Genomic DNA, 23,431 nt, shown 5'->3' with positions numbered 1-23,431 from the left:
GTAATCACCAGTTGTGAACGAAGAACAGGGCGGGCCATTCTATTGTGTCAATCCATTCTAATTATAGGCCTAATCTTAAAATGTTATGTACCCTATATCAGTTCACCGAATCAAAGCGGTCTTATCAGTATACTCTGGTCTACTACAATTTCTTCACTTCACTGTCATTGGAGAACAAGTTTCATGTATAGAAAACAAGTCTGGCCGGCACCATGAATAAAGTGATGCAAAATAAAGCACCTTCACAGCCGTTGTACTCCACAACAGTGCTGAATAATGACAAGACAACTGGACACAATCTAGAGAAAGCAGGATACTATTACGCACTACAACCAAACAAAGGTATGTCAAAGTGGGTCAAGCAAGTGAACGTTATGAAAATTGTGTCAACTGTTAGGGCAAGGGATAACAGCTAAATTAAATCCAAATGAAGCCATTGCATGAAGATGCACACAAGCACGAGCTGACTATTTTTGACTGCTGCTTACATTCATTATAATGTCATTGTTGCTTTTGTGCAGAGTTGCACTATTTATGAAGGCCACTTGACACTTTTAATTATGTTTTGGCTACTGGTGTTTTCATCTATTTACCACGCGTCTTTTGACCGTGCTTCTTGGTGGTTGGGGTATTTTTTTATTTATTTTGTCTTTACAGAAATAAGCTGTTACCATGTTCCAAAGCATATGCTTTCTGTTTCAAAGTAGTGAACAAAGGAACTCCACAAATACAACATGTGTTTTTACATATAGCCTACAGTAACATAAACTAATGAAAATGCTATTGTGTTATTTGAAATAAAATACAAATTGTATTCCAATGTTACCCAAGGCCTTCATAAACACAACCGACTTATAATTGTTGCTGTAGCATATTTGACATATATTAATTACACTGTTAGAGCGTTGCAGTCAGAATGACTGCTCATTGGCTTGAAGGGTGGTCAATCAATGCCTGGCAGTTCTAGTGGTAAGTTGTCAAACGTTTAGTATTTGGTACCATATTCCTTGCACGCAATGACTACATCAAGATTGTGACTCAACAAACTTATTGGATACATTTGTGGTTTGTTTTGTTTGTGCCTTGGGTTATGTTTTGTATCGGTAATACAGTATGTAATACAGTGGCTTGCGAAAGTATTCAACCCCCTTGGCATTTTTCCTATTTTGTTGCCTTACAACCTGGAATTAAAATAGATATTTGTATCATTTGATTTACACAGCATGCCTACCACGATGAAGATGCAAAATATGTTTTATTATGAAACAAACAAGAAATAATAGAAAAAAATAGAAATCTTGAGAGTGCATAACTATTCACCGCCCCAAAGTAAATATTTTGTAGAGACACCTTTTGCAGCAATTACAACTGCAAGCCTCTTGCGGTATGTCTCTATGAACTTGGCACTGGGATTTTTGCCCATACTTCAAGGCAAAACTGCTAAAGCTCCTTCAAGTTGGATGGGTTCCGCTGGTGTACAGCAATCTTTTAGTCATACCACAGATTCTGAACTGGATTGAGGTCTGGGCATTGACTAGGCCATTCCAAGACATTTAAATGTTTCCCCTTAAATCACTTGAGTGTTACTTTAGCAGTATGCTTAGAGCCATTGTCCTGCTGGAAGGTGAACCTCCATCTCAGTCTCAAATCTCTGGAAGACTGAAACCGATTTCTCTCAAGAATTTCCCTGTATTTAGCACCAACCATCATTCCTTCAATTATGGCCAGTTTCCCAGTCCCAGCCAATGCCAAACATCCCCACAGCATAATGCTGCCACCACCATGCTCATCTCGGGGTGATGAGAGGTGTTGGGTTTGCACCAGACACAGCCTTTTCCTTGATGGCCAAAAATCTAAATTTTAGTCTCATCTGACCAGAGTACCTTCTTCCATATGTTTGGGGAGTCTCCCACATGCCTTTTGGTGAACACCAAATGTGTTTGCTTATTTTTTTCTTTAAGCAATGGCTTTTTTCTGGCCACTCTTCTGTAAATCCCAGCTCTGTGGAGTGTAGGGTTTAAAGTGGTTCTGTGGACAGATATTCAAATCTCCACTGTGGAGCTTTGCATCTCCTTCAGGATTATCATTGGTCTCTTTGTTGACTCTCTGATTAATGCCCTCCTTGCATGGTCCGTGAGTTTTGGTGGGCGGCCCTCTCTTAGCAGGTTTTTTGTGGTGCTCCGTGGGATGTTCAAAGTTTCTGATATTTTTTATAACCCAACCTTGATCTGTACTTCTCCACAACTTTGTCCCTGCCTTGTTTGGAGAGCTCCTTGGTCTTCATGGTGCTTGGTGGTGCCCCTTGCTTAGTGGTGTTGCAGACTGGGGCCTTTCAGAACAGGTGTATATATACTGAGATCATGTGACAGATCATGTGACACTTAGATTGCACACAGGTAGACTTTATTTAACTAATTATGTGACTTTTGAAAGTAACTGGTTGCACCAGATATTATTTAGGGGCTTCATAGCAAAGGGAGTGAATACATATAAACACGCCACTTTTCGTTATTTTGTTTTATTATTTTTTGAAACAAGTTATTATTTTAATTTCACTTCACCAATTTGGACTATTTTGTGTATGTCCATTACATGAAATCCAAATAAAAATCAATTTAAATTCCAATTTGTAATGCAACAAAATATGAAAAACGCCAAGGGGGATGAATACTTTTGCAAGGCACTGTACTTGTAGTATTGGTCACCATCTGGATGTCACAGTGACATGCCATTTAGCTAACGTTGCGACAAGCCAGTGCAAATGACCAGTGCAAAGGTGTTGTATAGAGGTTCTTGCCATCATGAGTTGCTTCCCACCGGGCAGAGGTAGCTTCCCACCGGGCAGAGGTTGCTTCCCACCGGGCAGAGGTTGCTTCCCACCGGGCAGAGGTTGCTTCCCACCGGGCAGAGGTTGCTTCCCACCGGGCAGAGGTTGCTTCCCACCAGGCAGAGATTGCTTCCCACCAGGCAGAGGTTGCTTCCCACCGGGCAGCTGTATCACATATCGCCGGCGGTAGCTAACGTGGCCAATTTCCCAGGTAACAAGGGACGTAACTGAGACATTTGTAACATTCCCGTTAAGTCTTCCAGAGGTACTGAATGTCATGGGACATTATATGCACATTCATAACGTTTCTAATAAGCATTATAGAGGTTATAAATATCCAGTCGCTATACAGCCATCATAGGAAAATTCAAACCGTTCCTTGGTAGTCCATGAAAGGTTCTGAATATCATGTTATTTTGGAGATATCCTAGGAACATTTCATAACATTAGATTTAGAGCTATGGTTTGTCTTCATATAACGTTACAATCGGAATTCTAGAAATACATTTTGGAACGTTGTCGGTAAGTCAAGTGATGGTACACTTGTGACATTGTCTTTCTAATAGTGTAGGAACTTTTTTTACATTCTAATTAAGTACTTTAGATGTTCTGAATGTCAGGACACTTTGGTGACATTGTAATAGTTTTTGTAACGTTACCAGAAGGTTCCTGAAATGTACTGAATGCCTGCTCACTTTGACAATATTTCACATAACACTCCCAATGACTCTAGTAGATGTGAATGTCAGATCCCTAAATGTCAGGTCAAATTCGGGATATCGTAGTAACCCAGCTAAGAAAATGAAGTTCAAGGACGTGGCCACAAAGTTATTTTAGTCCCCACATAAGTCATGGTAACGTTATGTGGTGTCAGCTGACAAAAGTTACGTCCCAAGTGTCCCAAGTCTTTTCATGACGTTAAAATGTCATGGATCTTAAATAGCTAAATGACGTTAGTAACGTTATAAGAGACGTCCTTGAAACTTCCCTGAACGTGCATACTGTTACGTACCTTATTGCTACTGCAGGTACCCACTGATGAAAGTTACGTTCCCAGTGGTTACCAGAAACTGCATTTTGTGGGGCTCTCAATGTACTTTCTGACGTTTAACACGTTATGCAGTTGACCTAAAAAAATTATGTTTTCATGAAACGTCTCGTTGTATGTCGGGAACCTGGGGGTTCTCTATGGTGTTTTAGGTCAGGGCGGGACTAGGGGGGTTTCTAGGTATTATATTTCTATGTTGGTGTGTGTGTATGGTTCCCAATTGGAGGCAGCTAATGATCGTTACCTCTAATTGGGTAACATACTTAGTGTCCTTTTTCACACCTGCGATGTGGGATATTGTTTTGTATGAGTGCCTATGTGCGCTATGTATTTCACGATCGATTTATCTTTGTTGTTTTGGAAGTTTCACTATCATTAAAATGTGGAACTCTACTCACGCTGCGCCTTGGTCCAAAAGTTCATACGACGGTCGTGACAGAATATCCCACCAAGTCAGGACCAAGCAGCGTTCCCAGGAGGTGAAGGAGAGTTGATCATGGGAAGAGATACAAGGTGGATGCGAGACCCTCCCTTGGCGGGAGTTGCTGAGGAGTAAAGGAGGAGAGTGACGACACCGGGGTCCGCGGCCACAAACAGCCCAAGGGCAACCCCAAGTTTTATTTTTTGGGGGGAGGCACAAGGGGCGGTCGGCTGAGCCGAGGAGAGAGCAAGAGACCGTCTGGGAGTCGATAGAACATTTTGAGGAGGGATATCGGAGAGAGATGTTGGCTAGGAGTATGCTGCAGCGCAGCCGTTTTGAAGAGCGTGTCATCAGTCCGGTGCAACCTGTGCCGGCTCCACGCACCAGGCCTCCAGTGCGCCTCCCCAGCCCGGTACGGCCTGTGCCGGCTCCCTGCACTCTCCCTGAAGAGCATGTCATCAGTCCGGTGAAACCTATGCTGGCTCCACGCACCAGGCCTCCAGTGCGCCTCCCCAGCCCGGTACGGCCTGTGCCGGCTCCCTGCACTCGCCTTGAAGAGCGTGTCATCAGTCCGGTGCAACCTATGCCGGTTCCAGGCCTCCAGTGCGCCTTCCTAGGCTGGTACGTCCTGTGCCGGCTCCCCGCACTCGCCCTGAAGTGTGTCACCAGCCCGGTGCAACCTGTGCCGGCTCCACGCACCAGGCCTCCAGTGCATCTCCCCAGCTCAGTACGTCCTGTGCCGGCTCCCCGCACTCGTCCACCAGTGCGTGTGTACAGTCTGGAGTCTTCAGCGACGGTTCACGGTCCAGAGCTTCCAGCGTTGGTTCACGGCCCGGAGACGATCCGCGACCCGACGGTTCCTGCGCCGGTGCCATGGCCGGAGCCTTCCACTGCGCCGATGCCCAGTCTAGGTACGGAGTCCAGTCCCGATCCATGGCCAGAGCCTTCTTCTGCGCCGGTGCTCAGTCCAGGCACGGCGTCCAGTCCCCCTCCATGGCCAGAGCCTTCCTCTGCGCCGGTGCTCAGTCCAGGCACGGCCTCCAGTCCCGCTCCATGGCCAGAGCCTTCCTCTGCGCCAGTGCCCAGTCCAGGCACAGCGCCCGGCTTCATGGATGGATCCACAGTCCGAGCGAGGGCTACGTCCCGCACCGGATCAGCCACCGACGCTAGTTGCCCACCCTAACTCTCCCCATATAGGTTCAGGTTTTGCGGTCAGGGTCCACACCTTTGGGGGAGTACTGTCAAGCCCTGACCATAGAGAGCCCTCAGGGTTCACTATGGTGTTTTAGGTTAGGTCTTGACTAGGGGGGTTTCTAGGTATTATATTTCTATGTTGGTGTGTGTGTATGGTTCCCAATTGGAGGCAGCTGATGATCGTTACCTCTAATTGGCGATCATACTTAGTGTGTCCTTTTCCTCACCTGCGATGTAGGATATTGTTTTGTTTGAGTGCCTATGTGCGCTACGTATTTCACGATAGTTATATCTTTGTTGTTTTGGAAGTTTCACTATCATTAAAATGTGGAACTCTACTCACGCTGCGCCTTGGTCCAATTATTCATACGACGGTCGTGACAATGTACCTGTGTTGTCAGTTGACTAAGGTTATATCCCAAGTCTCTTCAGGATGTTGAAATGTGGGGGACCCTGAATAGCTGAATATTGTTATTTAATAAGTTTATAAGACACGTCCTTGAAACTTCCCAGAACTTGCATACTGTTACGTACCTTATTGCTACTGCAGGTACCCACTGATGAAAGTTACGTTCCCAGTGGTTACCAGAAACTGCATTTTGTGGGGCTCTCAATGTACTTTTTGACGTTTAGTAACATTTGGAGGTTGACATAAAAAGCATGTTTTCATATAACGTCTAATTTTAGAATGTTATAAAGAGCCATGCATAGTTATCTAACTTTGCAATGACTATTATAATAGACATTATGGATCATTGTCAGGAAGTCAAGTGAGTGTCAGTTACATTTTCAGTAAGTTCTTTGGAGGTTCTGAACGTCAGGAGACTTTGATATTTTAGTAGTATTTGTGACGTTCACAGAAGATTCCTGAAATGTACTTTCGGCAGGTCACTTTGGCAATATTCTACATAACATTCCCAATGAGTCCAGTGAATGTCAGATCACTTTTGGGATATCCAAAGAACATTTAGGAATGTTCCTTTGAGAGCCCTGGTGTATCTACAAACAATATTGCAGTTGTGTTACTCAAAATACTTAGGAAAATATTTATTGTACAGTATGTTATCTATTTGTCACATTTTCTTTCTAAGCATAAGGGGATATTAGAAACGTTATTTCTAAAATTACTTAACAATATGATGATTTTGGTGACATTTTGGGAACCTTCATAACATTCTCAGTTAGTCCTGTCAATGTGATATAACAATTCAGAATGTTTGGTATAGAGCCATGCATAACTACATCTAAAGTTGCATTATACATAGACATTATGGAACATTGTCAGTATATCAAGTGGTGGTAGATCTGACTACATGTGGATATTAGTTACGTTTTCAGTAAGTACTTTGGAGGTTCTGAATATCAGGACACTTTGGTGACATTGTAGTAGTATTTGTAATGTTCACAAAAAGTTCCTCAAATGTACAGAATGTCAGACTACTTTGTAAATATCCAAAGAACATTTTGGAATGTTTATTTGAGAGTTGTGATGTGTCTACAAACAATGTTGCAATTATGTTACTAAATAAACATTACAATTTGACTTAAAAAAAATATTTTTTAAGATACCATATGAGTAATAAATAGACATTCTGGAATATATACACAAAGTAAATACAGTGTATATCATAATACATACAGTGGGGCAAAAAATTATCTAGTCAGCCACCAATTCTGCAAGTTCTCCCACTTAAAAAGATGAGAGGCCTGTCATTTTCATCATAGGTACACTTCAACTATGACAGACAAAATGAGAAAAAAAATCCAGAAAATCACATTGTGGGATTTTAACTTCTTGACTCTACTTGAGACGCATATGTCTCAAGTAGGCACCTGGAAATGCAAATGCGCTACGCTAAATGCTAAATGTACTCATTAAAACTCAAACCTTGATCAAAATTCACAAGCAGGGTATTGAATTAAAGCTACACTCGTTGTGAACCTAGCCAACAAGTCAGATTTTTAAAATGCTTTTCGGCGAAAGCATGAGAAGCTATTATCTGATAGCATGCACCACCTGAAAATGCCTGAATGCGACGTAAACAAAGACTCTGCTTATCCGACGCAGCACAAAACGCAGAAATAAAATATAAAACATTCATTACCTTTGACGAGCTTCTTTCTTGGCACTCCTATATGCCCCATAAACATCACTATTGGGTATTTTTTTCGTTTAAATCGGTCCATATATACCCAAAATAGCTTTCTATGGAAGCTGTGTCATTCAGAAAAAAACATGCGTAATTTTTTTAAATTAAAAAAGTCGACGATAAACTTTCACAAAACACTTCGAAATCCTTTTGTAATCCAACTTTAGGTATTAGTAAACGTTTATAATCTATCAAAATGATTACAGGGCGATGTATATTCAATAGCTCCTCGTTTGCAAATCAATGGCTGCCAATGTCCACATTAACAACATCCGGGTGGAGACTGGAAGAAACGGAAGCCAGATAGATGGATTTTCCAACAAAAATTCAATTGAAAATGACGACAATGGCGACATCGTGTGGAATTTGTATGAATTGCACGCAGGTCGATATTACATTTTGTCCTCTTTTAACAACTCATGGAAGTGACTCATGGAAATTATTTTTAGCTTTCAGAGAGCAGTTTTTCTTGCGTTTTTCAATGAAACACATGATCTGTTATAGTCACAGCCGTGATTTAACCAGTTTTAGAAACTTCAGAGTGTTTTCTATCCACACATACTAATCATATGCATATACTATATTCCTGGCATGAGTAGCAGGACGCTGAAAAGTTGCGCGATTTTTAACAGAATGTTCGAAAAAGGAGGGGGTAGAAGTAAGAGGTTCATACAGTGGGGCAAAAAAGTATTTAGTCAGCCACCAATTGTGCAAGTTCTGATGATCCCAAACACACTGCCCGGGCAACGAAGGAGTGGCTTCGTAAGAAGCATTTCAAGGTCCTGGAGTGGCCTAGCCAGTCTCCAGATCTCAACCTCATAGAAAATCTTTGGAGGGAGTTGAAAGTCCGTGTTGCCCAGCAACAGCCCCAAAACATCACTGCTCTAGAGGAGATCTGCATGGAGGAATGGGCCAAAATACCAGCAACAGTGTGTGAAAACCTTGTGAAGACTTACAGAAAATGTTTGACCTCTGTCATTGCCAACAAAGGGTATATAACAAAGTATTGAGAAACTTTTGTTATTGACCAAATACTTATTTCCCACCATAATTTGCAAATATATTCATTAAAACAATGCTAAAATCAAAGAAACATATGATTGCTAAGACTGTCCTTTCTTTATTCTCTAATGAAGCCATGCAGGAAAAGTCAGGAATTTAAGACTCAACATTAACTTGAATGTGGCACACTGCAGCTTTGCTTTCATGTCAAGGACCAGATTGCTAATGAAGGACAGCCTGTATGGAGCCTGGATAGTGCTGCTTGTGGTTGTGGATCCATGTGAAGTTGTTTCATGTGTAACGGTGCAACCCTGTGTGTGAAAAAACTTGTGGCCGAGTGAGGATAAATACCTGACTGCTCCACAGTAGTCTTGTGGCAGCAGTGACTCTGGGTAAGAGCTGGTCTTGGAACCTATCCCCAAATATGACTGCCAAAGGAAAGAGGGCCTTTAGTGTAGGATAAAGTAAGAGTAGCAGTGGAGTGAGATAAGATATGTCAAATAGTGGGTATGAGGAAGCAAGGAGCCTGGTGGAAGCGTACCGTTGAGAAGGAAATTCTCATGGAAGTGGGGCCACAGTGCATCAAGTCCCATATCCAGGAAGTTCATGAAGTTCAACGCAGCCTATCCAACCTGTTTAGTTGGAGTCTCTAGCATGCCTGCTATGTTCCAGATGACGATTACCGAAGTACATTTTGAGATGCAACCCAAAGCCAGTGGGAGTGGGTTGGCGACATGACCAGGTTCTCAAGACTATTGCAGATGCAGTAAGTACAGGAATCGGCATTGGCAAGCAAGTACAGTGCCTTGCGAAAGTATTCGGCCCCCTTGAACTTTGCGACCTTTTGCCACATTTCAGGCTTCAAACATAAAGATATAAAACTGTATTTTTTTGTGAAGAATCAACAACAAGTGGGACACAATCATGAAGTGGAACGACATTTATTGGATATTTCAAACTTTTTGAACAAATCAAAAACTGAAAAATTGGGCGTGCAAAATTATTCAGCCGCCTTAAGTTAATACTTTGTAGCGCTACCTTTTGCTGCGATTACAGCTGTAAGTCGCTTGGGGTATGTCTCTATCAGTTTTGCAAATCGAGAGACTGACATTTTTTCCCATTCCTCCTTGCAAAACAGCTCGAGCTCAGTGAGGTTGGATGGAGAGCATTTGTGAACAGCAGTTTTCAGTTCTTTCCACAGATTCTCGATTGGATTCAGGTCTGGACTTTGACTTGGCCATTCTAACACCTGGATATGTTTATTTTTGAACCATTCCATTGTAGATGTTGCTTTATGTTTTGGATCATTGTCTTGTGGAAGACAAATCTCCGTCCCAGTCTCAGGTCTTTTGCAGACTCCATCAGGTTTTCTTCCAGAATGGTCTTGTATTTGGCTCCATCCATCTTCCCATCAATTTTAACCATCTTCCCTGTCCCTGCTGAAGAAAATCAGGCCCAAACCATGATGCTGCCATCACCATATTTGACAGTGGGGATGGTGTGTTCAGCTGTGTTGCTTTTACGCCAAACATAACGTTTTGCATTGTTGCCAAAAAGTTCAATTTTGGTTTCATCTGACCAGAGCACCTTCTTCCACATGTTTGGTGTGTCTCCCAGGTGGCTTGTGGCAAACTTTAAACAACACTTTTTATGGATATCTTTAAGAAATGGCTTTCTTCTTGCCACTCTTCCATAAAGGCCAGATTTGTGCAATATACGACTGATTGTTGTCCTATGGACAGAGTCTCCCACCTCAGCTGTAGATCTCTGCAGTTCATCCAGAGTGATCATGGGCCTCTTGGCTGCATCTCTGATCAGTCTTCTCCTTGTATGAGCTGAAAGTTTAGAGGGACGGCCAGGTCTTGGTAGATTTGCAGTGGTCTGATACTCCTTCCATTTCAATATTATCGCTTGCACAGTGCTCCTTGGGATGTTTAAAGCTTGGGAAATATTTTTGTATCCAAATCCGGCTTTAAGCTTCTTCACAACAGTATCTCGGACCTGCCTGGTGTGTTCCTTGTTCTTCATGATGCTCTCTGCACTTTTAACGGACCTCTGAGACTATCACAGTGCATGTGCATTTATACGGAGACTTGATTACACACAGGTGGATTGTATTTATCATCATTAGTCATTTAGGTCAACATTGGATCATTCAGAGATCCTCACTGAACTTCTGGAGAGAGTTTGCTGCACTGAAAGTAAAGGGGCTGAATAATTTTGCACGCCCAATTTTTCAGTTTTTGATTTGTTAAAAAAGTTTGAAATATCCAATAAATGTCGTTCCACTTCATGATTGTGTCCCACTTGTTGTTGATTCTTCACAAAAAAATACAGTTTTATATCTTTATGTTTGAAGCCTGAAATGTGGCAAAAGGTTGCAAAGTTCAAGGGGGCCGAATACTTTCACAAGGCACTGTATATTTTGAAGGAATGCCTTTCGAGCCTTTGAAGCAGAATAGCAGAACTGTTTAATCAATTGATGACGAAGCCTGTTTCCCTGTGTGTAACCCATTTGGTCTGTTTTGATCATCCTGTATGCTGTCTTGTTGAAGAACGACGTGCCCTCGGTGGCATTTTTCTTGCACACAGGGCCTAGCTTTCTTGACACAAATGGCTCTCGGCTCCATGATGTAACCCATGCTGAAATCATCATTCTGATCTAAATGCCCTCATCAGCCATGTTCCATCAATGTCAATACAGATCAGGGATACTTTGACTCCCCACTGTGGACTGTGTACCCATCATCTTCATTCATTCATGTTTGTATGCTTACATTATTTGCATATCTTGTAATAAATCCAGATTCAACCTTTTCGCATTTTCCTAGTGAAGATGATTTTACTTTATCACAAGCATGGCCCAATGCTGAGCAAATCTCCTTTATTAGAGATCAGCAATATCCAAATCATCAATATGGAAATAACCAGCTGGAGGTTCGTTGGCCGATGCTGTTGAACAAGCCATTCAAAGCAAACAGAGGTTATTCAAAGTGAATATCTACCCTGAGCTTTGAATATCACTCCATGACAGAGATCCCAAAATATTGGGGCCAGCATTCTTGTGTTTGGAGTAAAGGAAGTGGATCCAGCTCTTCCCTCCCGCAATGTATTTTTCCATAATTTTACCGATTTAAAAAATGTAAGGAAATTCATCAGGTAATTTTGACCTCAGTATAGGCCTGCTGTGGTTGCTCCACTAAAAGTTTAGCGATTATACTGTGGTAATTTGTGGTTTAGTACAGGACCCTGCATTGCTCCAGACCAGCGCAAGGGGCAGTAAAGAGCACTGATTATGCTTTTAGGTCCTACTGTGTCTCTGACAATGAATGGGTGACATAAACCTAAATAGAAGCTGATAATTGTACACAACTTCAGTATTACTTACTGAACCTGTTGTTACAATAAGGTTTTTATTATTTTATTTTGCCCACTGCTAACCAGTCACATTGTACAGTGCATGAGTGGTGCAATGGTCTAAGATGCTGTGTTACTACAGATGCTGGTTCAATACCTGTGCCAGCCTCTACTGGGAGACCAATGAGATGACTGTAGGTTTGGTTCCTCTCCCTCTAAAAACAGAAATAAATCATTCTAAAAAACAAACTGGCTTTATTTACAAATTAGTAACAATGTCTCACCCCATGTTCAAGACAGGCTTTTTTCACACTCATTTTACGTAATTTTTGAAAACTAAGCGATTATTATTATTAATTTAGAATTATTTGAAAGCCCCCTGGATATTCTCACAGATATATTATTAACCCTCTTATTAGCAGGACAACATATATTGGTCACGTAGCTCCCGAGTGGCGCACATGGCTCGCAAGTGCTTTCCAGTTCTCCAGCTGTATCCACTGAAAGCGCGCAAGGTTCAAGGCACGAGGACAGGGGGACGGGATGGGCCGCGCACAGAAGACGGACCTAGCCCATGGGGAAGGAAGGAGGAGGAAATGTGAGGGGGGTGGACAACCATCCTGCCCCACTGGGTAGCACAGAGCAACACTTTAATAGGTATTGCACTAATAATGGCACTGACTAGGGAAACGTTCCCGCTGTTCTTAGTGCCAGTCTGCACATTCAGACTTAAACAATGTAACTAATAATGGCATCTTTATGCATTTGTTAATAAAATAATGATAAAAATAGTCTTTCAAAATGCAGATGTTTATTTAGTTATGGATCCATAATGAATTACTATGGGAATAAATATCACCGAATAACAGAAATACCCTCCAATCCTCCAATCTTCAATGTGTAATTATTGGCGGAGAGTTACGTCATATTTTTTGATATACTGTAGGCCTACGGTAGGCAAAATGAGTCTCCCTAGTGTTGAGTAATGTGCTGTTAAGTGTTGTAGGTCTTACATATTTAAAGATCATATTGACATTAGAAGCAATAGGATTTGCAGCAATAGCCTACAACTATTTTAGCACCGTTTTGCATTGCAGTGAGACAAGCATGGAGACTGGTCTTGATAAATCAATGAGATTTTATTTTGACTGAATCTCCGTTTGGGTATTGGTTAGAGTACAATTATGGTGTAGAAATGTTATGCTCTTAGTGTAACATTTATTTACATAATTTCTTGTCACGAACTCCACAAACTCGGACACCTCCTGTGCCTCGATTTTCTGGGTGATTTAAATATGGACTGGCTTTCATCAAAATGCCCATTCAAGAAAAATACTGTAACTAGCGCCTGCAATCAGATTAATGTTATCAGCCAACCTACCAGGGTAGTTACAAACATCACAGGAATGAAATCATCAACATGTATTGATCACATCTTTACTAATGCTGCAGAAATGTGCTTTAAAGCAGTATCCAAATATAGTAGCCATATCTAGAATAACCAAAGTTCCAAAGGCTGGGCCTAATATAAAGTGAGTGTGGAAGAGGTGAAACAAATTGTTGTCTGTCAACAATGACAAGCCACTAGGGTCTGACAACTTGGATGGAGAATGATCGAGGATAATAGCGGATGATATTGCCACTAGTATTTGCCATATCTTCAATCTAAGCCTACTGGAAAGTGTGTGCTTTCAGACCCGGAGGAAAGCAAAAGTCATTCTGCTACCTAAGAATAGTAAAGCCCCCTTTACTGGCTCAAATAGCCGACCAATCAGCCAAATAGCAACCCTTAGTAAAGTTTTTGAAAAAATTGTTTGACCAGATACAATGCTATTTCACAGTAAACACATTGACAACAGACTTTCAGCATGCTTATAGGGAAGGATATTCAACAAGCACAGCACTTACACAAAGGAATGATGGGAGAAATGGATGATAAAAATATTGTGGTGGCTGTTTTGTTACACTTTAGTGCGGCTTTTGACATTGTCGATCATAGTCTGCTGCTGGGGAAACATGTGTGTTCTGGATTTACACCAGCCTGCAATATTGTGGATAAAGAGTTACCTGTCTAACAGAACACAGAGGGTCCAGGTAGAATCACAAATTCCCTAGGGCAGCTGTCTAGGGCTCTTACTTTTTTCAGTCTTTACTAACGAGATGCCGTTGGCAGATGACTCAACATTATACACGTCAGCTACTAAAGTAACTGAAATGACTGCAACAGTTAACAAAGAGCTGCAGTTAGTTTCAGAATAGCTGGCAAGAAATAAGTTCGATCTTTACTAATGACATGCCACTGGCCTTGTGTAAAAGCCAGTTTGTATGGGGATGTGTCAACACTATACATGTCAATTTCAAAATCGGTGGAAAGGAATGTTAGTCGTAAATATTTCTAAAACTAAAAGCGTTGTATTTGGGACAAATCATTCACTAAACCCTAATTTTCAACTAAATATTGTAATAAATTATGTGGAAATTGAGCAAGTTGCTTGGAGTAACCCTGGATTGTAAACTGTCATGTTCAAAACGTATTGATACAACAGTAGCTAACATGGTACAGATCAGACTTGTTGCCCACTCTTCAAGGCAAAACTGCTCCAGCTCCTTCACGTTAGATGGGTTCCGCTGGTGTACAGCAATCTTTAAGTCATACCACAGATTCTTAATTGGATTGAGGTCTGGGCTTTGACTAGGCCATTCCAATACATTTAAATGTTTCCCCTTTAATCACTTGATTGTTGCTTTAGCAGTATTCTTAGGGTCATTGTCCTGCTTGAAGGTGAACCTCCGTCCCAGTCTCAAGTCTCTGGGAGACAGATTTCCCTCAATAATTTCCCTGTTTTTAGCGCCATCCATCATTCCTTCAATTCTGACCAGTTTCCCAGTCCCTGCTGATGAAAAACATCCCCACAGCATGATGCTGCCACCACTATGCTTCACTGTGGAGATGGTGTTCTTGGGGTGATGAGAGGTGTTGAGTTTGCACCAAACATAGCCTTTTCCTTGATGGCCAAAAAGCTCAATTTTAGTCTCATCTGACCAGAGTACCTTCTTCCATATGTTTGGGGAGTCTCCCACATGAGGAGAGCTCCTTGGTCTTCATGGTACCGCTTGCTTGTTGGTGCCCCTTGCTTCGTGGTGTTGCAGACTCTGGTGCCTTTCAGAACAGGTGTATATGTACTGAGATCATGTGATAGATTATGTGGCACTTAAATGAAGTACACCTGTGTACAATCTAACTAATTATGTGACCTCTGAAGGTAATTGTTCTTTGCACCAGATCTTATTTAGGGGCTTTATAGCAAAGGGGGTGAAAGCATATTCATGCACCACTTTTCTGTTTTTTGTTTTTTAGAATCTTTTGAAACAAGCTATTTTTTTCATTTTACTTCAACAATTTGGACTATTTTGTAATGTCTATTACTTGAAATAAAAATAAAAATATATTTAAATTACAGGTTGTAATGCAACAAAATAGGAAAAACGCCAAAGGGGATGAATACTTTTGCAAGGCACTGTAAATGTATGATTGTAATGGGTTTATGTGGATTTTGAGATGGAGAAACATTTTGTTTAAACTTTTTGTAATGTTCGCAAGTATGGACGCACAGTGTTTCAAACATACATTTTTGACTTACATGATTATATTGTGGATGTTTATTTACACAGTAATTATTATTCAACATGTCCTCACATGGTATTTGATCTCACAATCTCTTGGTTCACATCAAAACTGTCATCATATGTAGAAGCTGGACAACATAGTTTAAATTAAGCCTTTAAAATCGGTAAAGATCAATATATACCCAAGCTACCGGGAGAGAGTGAGCTGCGAACCAACCTGTGGGTAAAGTGACACTGTAACTCGAACCCAACAAGCCATGGCTTTCCTAAGAGGAAAAGACAAAGAACAATTTGGAGATGCAAATGAGAGTAACAGACAGCTGAAGGGTATACAGGAAAACAAAGCTAAAATGCTCACCAAAACAAACAAAACGTTACAATTAGCCTGAATTTTAAATGAATTAAATTGAGTTGTGTCACTGATACCCCATAATATCAAAGTGGAATTATGTTTTTTGTAATGTTTACAAATTAATAAAAAATGGAAAGCTTAGTATTCAACACCTGTATTATGGCAAGACTAAATAAGTTCAGGAGCAAAACTGTGCTTAAGAAGTCACATAATATCAATCAATCAATCAAACTTACATCAGCTGATGTCACAAAGTGCTGTACAGAAACCCAGCCTATAACTCCAAACAGCAAGCAATGCAGATGAATGGACTCAATCTGTGTGCAATAATAGTGTTAAACATGATTTTTAAACGACTACCCCATCTTTGTACCCCACACATCTCTGTACCCCACACACTGTAAGGTCCCTCAGTTGAGCAGTGAAATTCAAACACAGATTCAACAGGGAGGCCAGGGAGGTTTCCCAATGCCTCGCAAAGAAGGGAACCTACTGGTAGATGGTAACCAAAAAAACAGTCATTGAATAACCCTTTGAGCATGGTGAAGTTTTTAACTACACAGTCACTACAAAGATACAGGACTCCTTCCTAACTCAGTTGCGGGAGAGGAATGAAACCGCTCAGAGATTTCACCCTGAGGCCAATAGTGACTTTAAAACGGTTACAGAATTGAATGGCTGTGAAAGGAGAAAACTGAGGATGGATCGACAACATTGTAATTACTCAACAATAATAATCTAAATGACAGACTAAAAAGAAGGAAGACAAAACATGCATACTGTTCGCAACAAGCCATTAAAATAATACTGCAAAACATGTGGCAAATCAATGAACTTTTTGTTGTGAATACAAAATGTTATGTTTGGGACAAATCCAATACAACACAATGCAGAGTACCACTCTCCATAGTTTCAAGCATACAGTGCCTTGCGAAAGTATTCGGCCCCCTTGAACTTTGCGACCTTTTGCCACATTTCAGGCTTCAAACATAAAGATATAAAACTGTATTTTTTTGTGAAGAATCAACAACAAGTGGGACACAATCATGAAGTGGAACGACATTTATTGGATATTTCAAACTTTTTTAACAAATCAAAAACTGAAAAATTGGGCGTGCAAAATTATTCAGCCCCTTTACTTTCAGTGCAGCAAACTCTCTCCAGAAGTTCAGTGAGGATCTCTGAATGATCCAATGTTGACCTAAATGACTAATGATGATAAATACAATCCACCTGTGTGTAATCAAGTCTCCGTATAAATGCACCTGCACTGTGATAGTCTCAGAGGTCCGTTAAAAGAGACATCATGAAGAACAAGGAACACACCAGGCAGGTCCGAGATACTGTTGTGAAGAAGTTTAAAGCCGGATTTGGATCCAAAAAGATTTCCCAAGCTTTAAACATCCCAAGGAGCACTGTGCAAGCGATAATATTGAAATGGAAGGAGTATCAGACCACTGCAAATCTACCAAGACCTGGCCGTCCCTCTAAACTTTCAGCTCATACAAGGAGAAGACTGATCAGAGATGCAGCCAAGAGGCCCATGATCACTCTGGATGAACTGCAGAGATCTACAGCTGAGGTGGGAGACTCTGTCCATAGGACAACAATCAGTCGTATATTGCACAAATCTGGCCTTTATGGAAGAGTGGCGAGAAGAAAGCCATTTCTTAAAGATATCCATAAAAAGTGTCATTTAAAGTTTGCCACAAGCCACCTGGGAGACACACCAAACATGTGGAAGAAGGTGCTCTGGTCAGATGAAACCAAAATTGAACTTTTTGGCAACAATGCAAAACCTTATGTTTGGCGTAAAAGCAACACAGCTGAACACACCATCCCCACTGTCAAACATGGTGGTGGCAGCATCATGGTTTGGGCCTGCTTTTCTTCAGCAGGGACAGGGAAGATGGTTAAAATTGATGGGAAGATGGATGGAGCCAAATACAGGACCATTCTGGAAGAAAACCTGATGGAGTCTGCAAAAGACCTGAGACTGGGACGGAGATTTGTCTTCCAACAAGACAATGATCCAAAACATAAAGCAAAATCTACAATGGAATGGTTCAAAAATAAACATATCCAGGTGTTAGAATGGCCAAGTCAAAGTCCAGACCTGAATCCAATCTAGAATCTGTGGAAAGAACTGATAACTGCTGTTCACAAATGCTCTCCATCCAACCTCACTGAGCTCGAGCTGTTTTGCAAGGAGGAATGGTAAAAAATTTCAGTCTCTCGATGTGCAAAACTGATAGAGACATACCCCAAGCGACTTACAGCTGTAATCGCAGCAAAAGGTGGCGCTACAAAGTATTAACTTAAGGGGGCTGAATAATTTTGCACGCCCAATTTTTCAGTTTTTGATTTGTTAAAAAAGTTTGCAATATCCAATAAATGTCGTTCCACTTCATGATTGTGTCAGTTTTATATCTTTGTTTGAAGCCTGAAATGTGGCAAAAGGTCGCAAAGTTCAAGGGGGCCGAATACTTTCGCAAGGCACTGTAGTAGTGAATGCATCATGTTATTGGTATGCTTGTAATCTTTAAGGACTGGGGAGTTTATCAATATAGAAAATAATCCTATAGGAAAATCTGGTTCAGTCTGCTTTCCACTAGACAATGGGAGATTAATTCACTTTTCAGCAACACAATAACCTATAACACAAGGCCAAATCTACATTGGAGTTGCTTACCAAGAATACTGTGAATGTTCCCGAGTGGACAAGTTACAGTTTTGATTTACATCTCAGATTAAATCTCAAATCTCAGATTATTACCAATCCCACAAATTATGACTCCAAACACCCAGAAAAGGCTACACTCCTCAATGTTATTCTCACAAATAGTCCTGATAGGTATCAATCTGGTGTTTTCTGTAATGACCTTAGTGATCACTATTTTACAGCCTGTGTTCGTAACGGCTTTTTCAGTGAAATTACCTGTCCTGATTTGTCATAGACGCTTGCTAAAAAACTTTAATGAGCAAGCCTTCCTTCATGACCTGGCCTCTGTAAATCGGTATAGAATCAGCTTGATCCCCTGTCGAAGATGCTTGGACCTTCTGTTTTGATATTTTCAGTGATATTATTAACAAAAACACCCCCATAAAGAAAATGAGAATTAAAAAACAGGTTCAGCCCCTGGTTCGACCATGATCTTGCAGAGTTACTCCACCTCAAGAATTGCATTTGGCGAAAGGCTCGGCACATGCATACTCAGGCTGACTGGCTCTTGTTCAGCAAATTAGAAATAAATGCACTCAGGCTATCCGGAAGGCCAAAGTTAGTTACTTTAAGCAGCAGTTCTCTCTGTGGGTCTAACCCCAAGAAGTTCTGGAAAATGGACCTGGAGAATAAACCCTCCTCCTCACAGCTGCCTAAAGTTGATGTGGATGTTACATGGCTGAGCTTTTTAATTGACTCAGCCATTCCTCCTTGCCCATCCAACATTTCCTCATCTCCCACCCATTCTAATGCGACTAGCCCCGGTGCTCCTCCCTCTTTTTCCCCTGCCCCACTGCAAAGTTTCTCCCTGCATGCTGTCACTGAGTCCAAGGTGCTAGAGGAGCTCCTTAAACATGACCCCAAAAAACATCTGGGTCAGATGGTTTAGACCATTTCTTCTTTAAGATTGCTGCCCCTATAATCGCCAAGCCTATCTCTGACCTGTCTCTCCTCTCTGGGGAGGTTCCCATTGCTTGGAAGGCAGCCATGGTTAGTATTTTATTTAAAGGGGGAGATCAAGCTGATCCTAACTCTTATAGGCCTATTTCTATTTCATCCTGTTTATCAAAAGTGTTGAAAAACTTGTCAATGATCAACCGACTGGCTTTCTTGATGTCTATAGTTAGTATTCTCTCTGGTATGCAACCTGGTTTCCGCTCAGGTTATGGATGGGTCACTGCAACCTTAAAGGTCCTCAATGATGTCACCATTGCCCTTGATTCTAAACAATGTTGTGCTGCTATTTTTATGAACTTGGCCAAAGCTTTTGAAACAGTAGACCATTCCATTCCTGTGGGCCGGCTAAGGAGTATTGGTGTCTCTGAGGGTTCTTTGGCCTGGTTTGCTAACTTACTCTATTAAAGAGTGTAGTGTATAAAATCAGAACATCTTCTGTGTCAACCACTGCCTGTCACCAAGGGAGAACCCCAAGGTTCAATCCTAGGCCTCACACTCTTCTCAATGTACATCAACAACATAGATCAGGCAGTAGGAAGCTCTCTCATCCATTTATATGCAGATGATACAGTCTTATACTCAGCTGGCCCCTCCCCTGATTTTGTGTTAAACACTCTACAATAAAGCTTTCTTAGTGTCCAACAAGCTTTCTCTGCCCTTAACATTGTTCTGAACACCACCAAAACAAAGGTCATGTGGTTTGGTAAGAAGAATGCCACTCTCCACTGTGTGATTACTACATCTGAGGGTTTAGAGCTTGAGGTAGTCACCTCATACAATAGTATGGCTAGACGGTACACTGTCCTTTTCTTTGCAAAAATCAAAGTTGCAGACTAAAGTTAATTCGATACTTGGTTCCTCTATCGTAATCGCTCCTCTTTCACCCCAGCTGCTTAACTAACCCTGATTCAGATGACCACCCTATCCATGCTAGATTACGGAGATGTAATTTATAGATTGGCAGGTAAGGGTGCTCTCAAGCAGCTAGATGTTCTTTACCCTTTGGCCATAAGATTTGTGACCAATGTTCATCATAAGACACATCATTGCACTCTATAATCTTCTGTAAACTGGTCATCTCTGTATACCCGTCGCAAGACCCACTGGTTGATGCTTATTTATAAAACCCTCTTAGGCCTCACTTCCCCCTATCTGAGATATCTACTGCAACCCTCATCCCCCACATACAACTGTTCAAACCACCGCATCTGCCTATGTCTGCATTCTGCATCTGCGGTGGAAGGTGACCGAGCTACAGTGGTGTTGGTCAGACCGTGAGACATCTTCTCATGAAAATGTTTGTAGCGTCCGAAAGGTTTGGCCTAGAAGCTATTATGACCACTCTATGGAAAGGGGAGAATCTCACAAACGCGATGGTTTTCCATTTTGCTCTATGACCCCCACAAGTGTCACGGGACGGTAACCCATACAAACAAATTGAAGTATGGAGGTAGTTTTGTGCTAACAAAAATAAGGTGTTATAAAATGTGACAAAAAAAGTGTATTTCCTGAGCTTTGTCCTATATCTGTCACGAGTCTGACCGACCGGTCGGGTGGCGCTCCTCGTCGCCGGCCTATTAGCTACCACTGATTGTCTTTCCTCCCCCTCCTTGTATGTTTATTGTTAGCACCTGTTAGTGAGTCATTAGTTGGGCTTTATTAGACAGCCGGCGTGCCTGTTTCTTTGTGCGGGATTAATTATTGTGACCTTCGGTTATGTAGTAGAGGAACGTGTTTGTTCCTGGTGGTGTATTCTGCTGTACTGTTTTCGTCCCCCGTGTTTGGGGCATTTGGTTTTGAGCACCCAGTGTTGCGTGAGTATATTAAAGAGCACAATATTGCACTCTCTGTTTCCTGCGTCTGACTTCACACCCACGACACCCGGAGCGTTACAATATCTTCTTGATATAGGACAGACACTTCAAAACCTTAATCCTCATGATACATTTTTTTGTCTATCTTTTGTGCCATTTATGAATGTGTTATTCAATGTGTTTCCATGGGCTATAGTAGAAAAGGCCAAATTCAATATTTGATTCAATATTTTATCACAACGGCTTAGACTGTGTGATGACAGGTGATGCACAGCCATAACAAATTATGATCAATAACATCAAGGGCTGCACTGAAATCTAACAATACAGCACCAACTATCATCTTATTATCCACATCTATTTTAGCTAATCATTAGTCATCTGAGTCAGTTCAGTACAAGTTGAGTGCCCTTCCCTGTATGTAAGTCAGGGAAGGGCACTCAATAGCATTGTATTTGTTCAAACACAATTCTCTCCATCAGATTACTAAGAACAGGCAGCAAACTGTTTGGGTGGCTGTTAGAGCCAGCAAAGGGTGCCTTAACATTTTTAGGTGGTGGAATTACTTTGGCTTTGGTTAACCTATTGACACGTAAGTTCTAAATATTAATAATGGCCCATACAGCATAAGTTCTTTTTGCATGCGGTACCAGAATTATATGATGCCGTTCTAGAATTTGATTGTTTAATTTTGCGCTATTCTCTGCAGCCCTCACTACATCAAGACCGCATTTTCTGCATCACATTAGACTTTATAAAATAGTATTTTTTAACCACTCAATCTCTTAACCTTTCTGCCTATTGTAGTAGCAGCAAGAATCTATAGTATTATTGATAATGATATAATTATTTATATTCTATATTATATGTATTATTTTCTGAAAGAGGCCTTGGGTATTGCCCTGTCTGAATGACTGCGCATGTGAGACAGTGCTGAAAACCTGAGGTGTTAAGTCCGGTGTGTTTGATACAATAGTGGAGAGCAAACAATGTGAGAGCAAGGTATGAGGATATATTGCATATGGCTAAGGGAAACACTGACATCCTAAATACTTTTTTTTTTTTTTAAATGTAATAAATGTATTCTCCCCACTGCTACAGCAGTGCCTACATTTTATCATAATGTCAACATATTCTCACCACTGGACATGTAGCCTACAGATGCCTGCGTAGTTGCCAAGCGAGGAAGATATTTTGCAATCATCAAATGAGTATTATGGCTTGGATAGATTTTAGCCTGGTCGGGGCAGAGGAGAGTGAGAACAGGGTGGATCAAGTCATGTAAGCAACAAAGTGTCGTAGTTTGTTCAGATGATCTGTTTGAATGGTGTGTGCAGGTAATCAGCTATATTGTGTGCAGAGACTGTGGCATGAGTGAGGCGAGGTTGAAGGTGTAATTAGTTATTGTAAACTATGGAGCTAGACAGGATTATCTAGGTTCATGCTTTGGCATCATCTACGTGCTGAATGTTATGTGAGTGGACCAGTTATCGACTTCCTTCTAAAACGTGGTTACATTTGTATGAACTTAAAGTATCACTGACTACATTCTTGGATTAGGGAGTTTTCACTTGTCAAACATAAACAAACATGGCTGCCATCATTAAGAATTTAGCCACTGTTAGCTTAGCTGACACATCTCTTTCCTAAACTATATTACATTTCTCCCTTGCGCTCACCAAAGATGTGGCACATTGTAAAGAAGTCTAGCTGTTAGGTCATTAATAACTTATGTTTTTTTTTTCTCAGTGCAACCTGTTATTTAGACTTATTTATGAAATGAGTTTGGATGTGGATGTGTTACATGTGATGCTTGGCTGATGAAGTTCGCATTTATCTTTGACAATAAAAGTTGAAATTGAGGAATAGAGCTGCAAAGACCTTTATTTTCCATCAGTACAAAACATTGTTAAGATGCTTTGCAGACAACAATGCTGTTTAGAAGTGTTTGTTGCATCAC

The 23,431-nt window shown here is 41.2% G+C and overlaps 1 protein-coding gene across 2 annotated transcripts in view; it reads right to left on the bottom strand.

Moving 5' to 3' along the window:
- Positions 1 to 23,431, bottom strand: part of LOC139368308 (carboxypeptidase N, polypeptide 1) — a 158,844-nt gene that overhangs the window by 16,270 nt on the left and 119,143 nt on the right. The gene's annotated exons all lie outside the window — the stretch shown is intronic.

The sequence above is a fragment of the Oncorhynchus clarkii genome, chromosome 16 (genome assembly GCF_045791955.1).
Source record: "Oncorhynchus clarkii lewisi isolate Uvic-CL-2024 chromosome 16, UVic_Ocla_1.0, whole genome shotgun sequence".
Lineage (NCBI taxonomy): Eukaryota > Metazoa > Chordata > Actinopteri > Salmoniformes > Salmonidae > Oncorhynchus > Oncorhynchus clarkii.
Note: the sequence above shows the minus strand (reverse complement) of the source record. Positions and strands in the feature narration are given on the sequence as shown.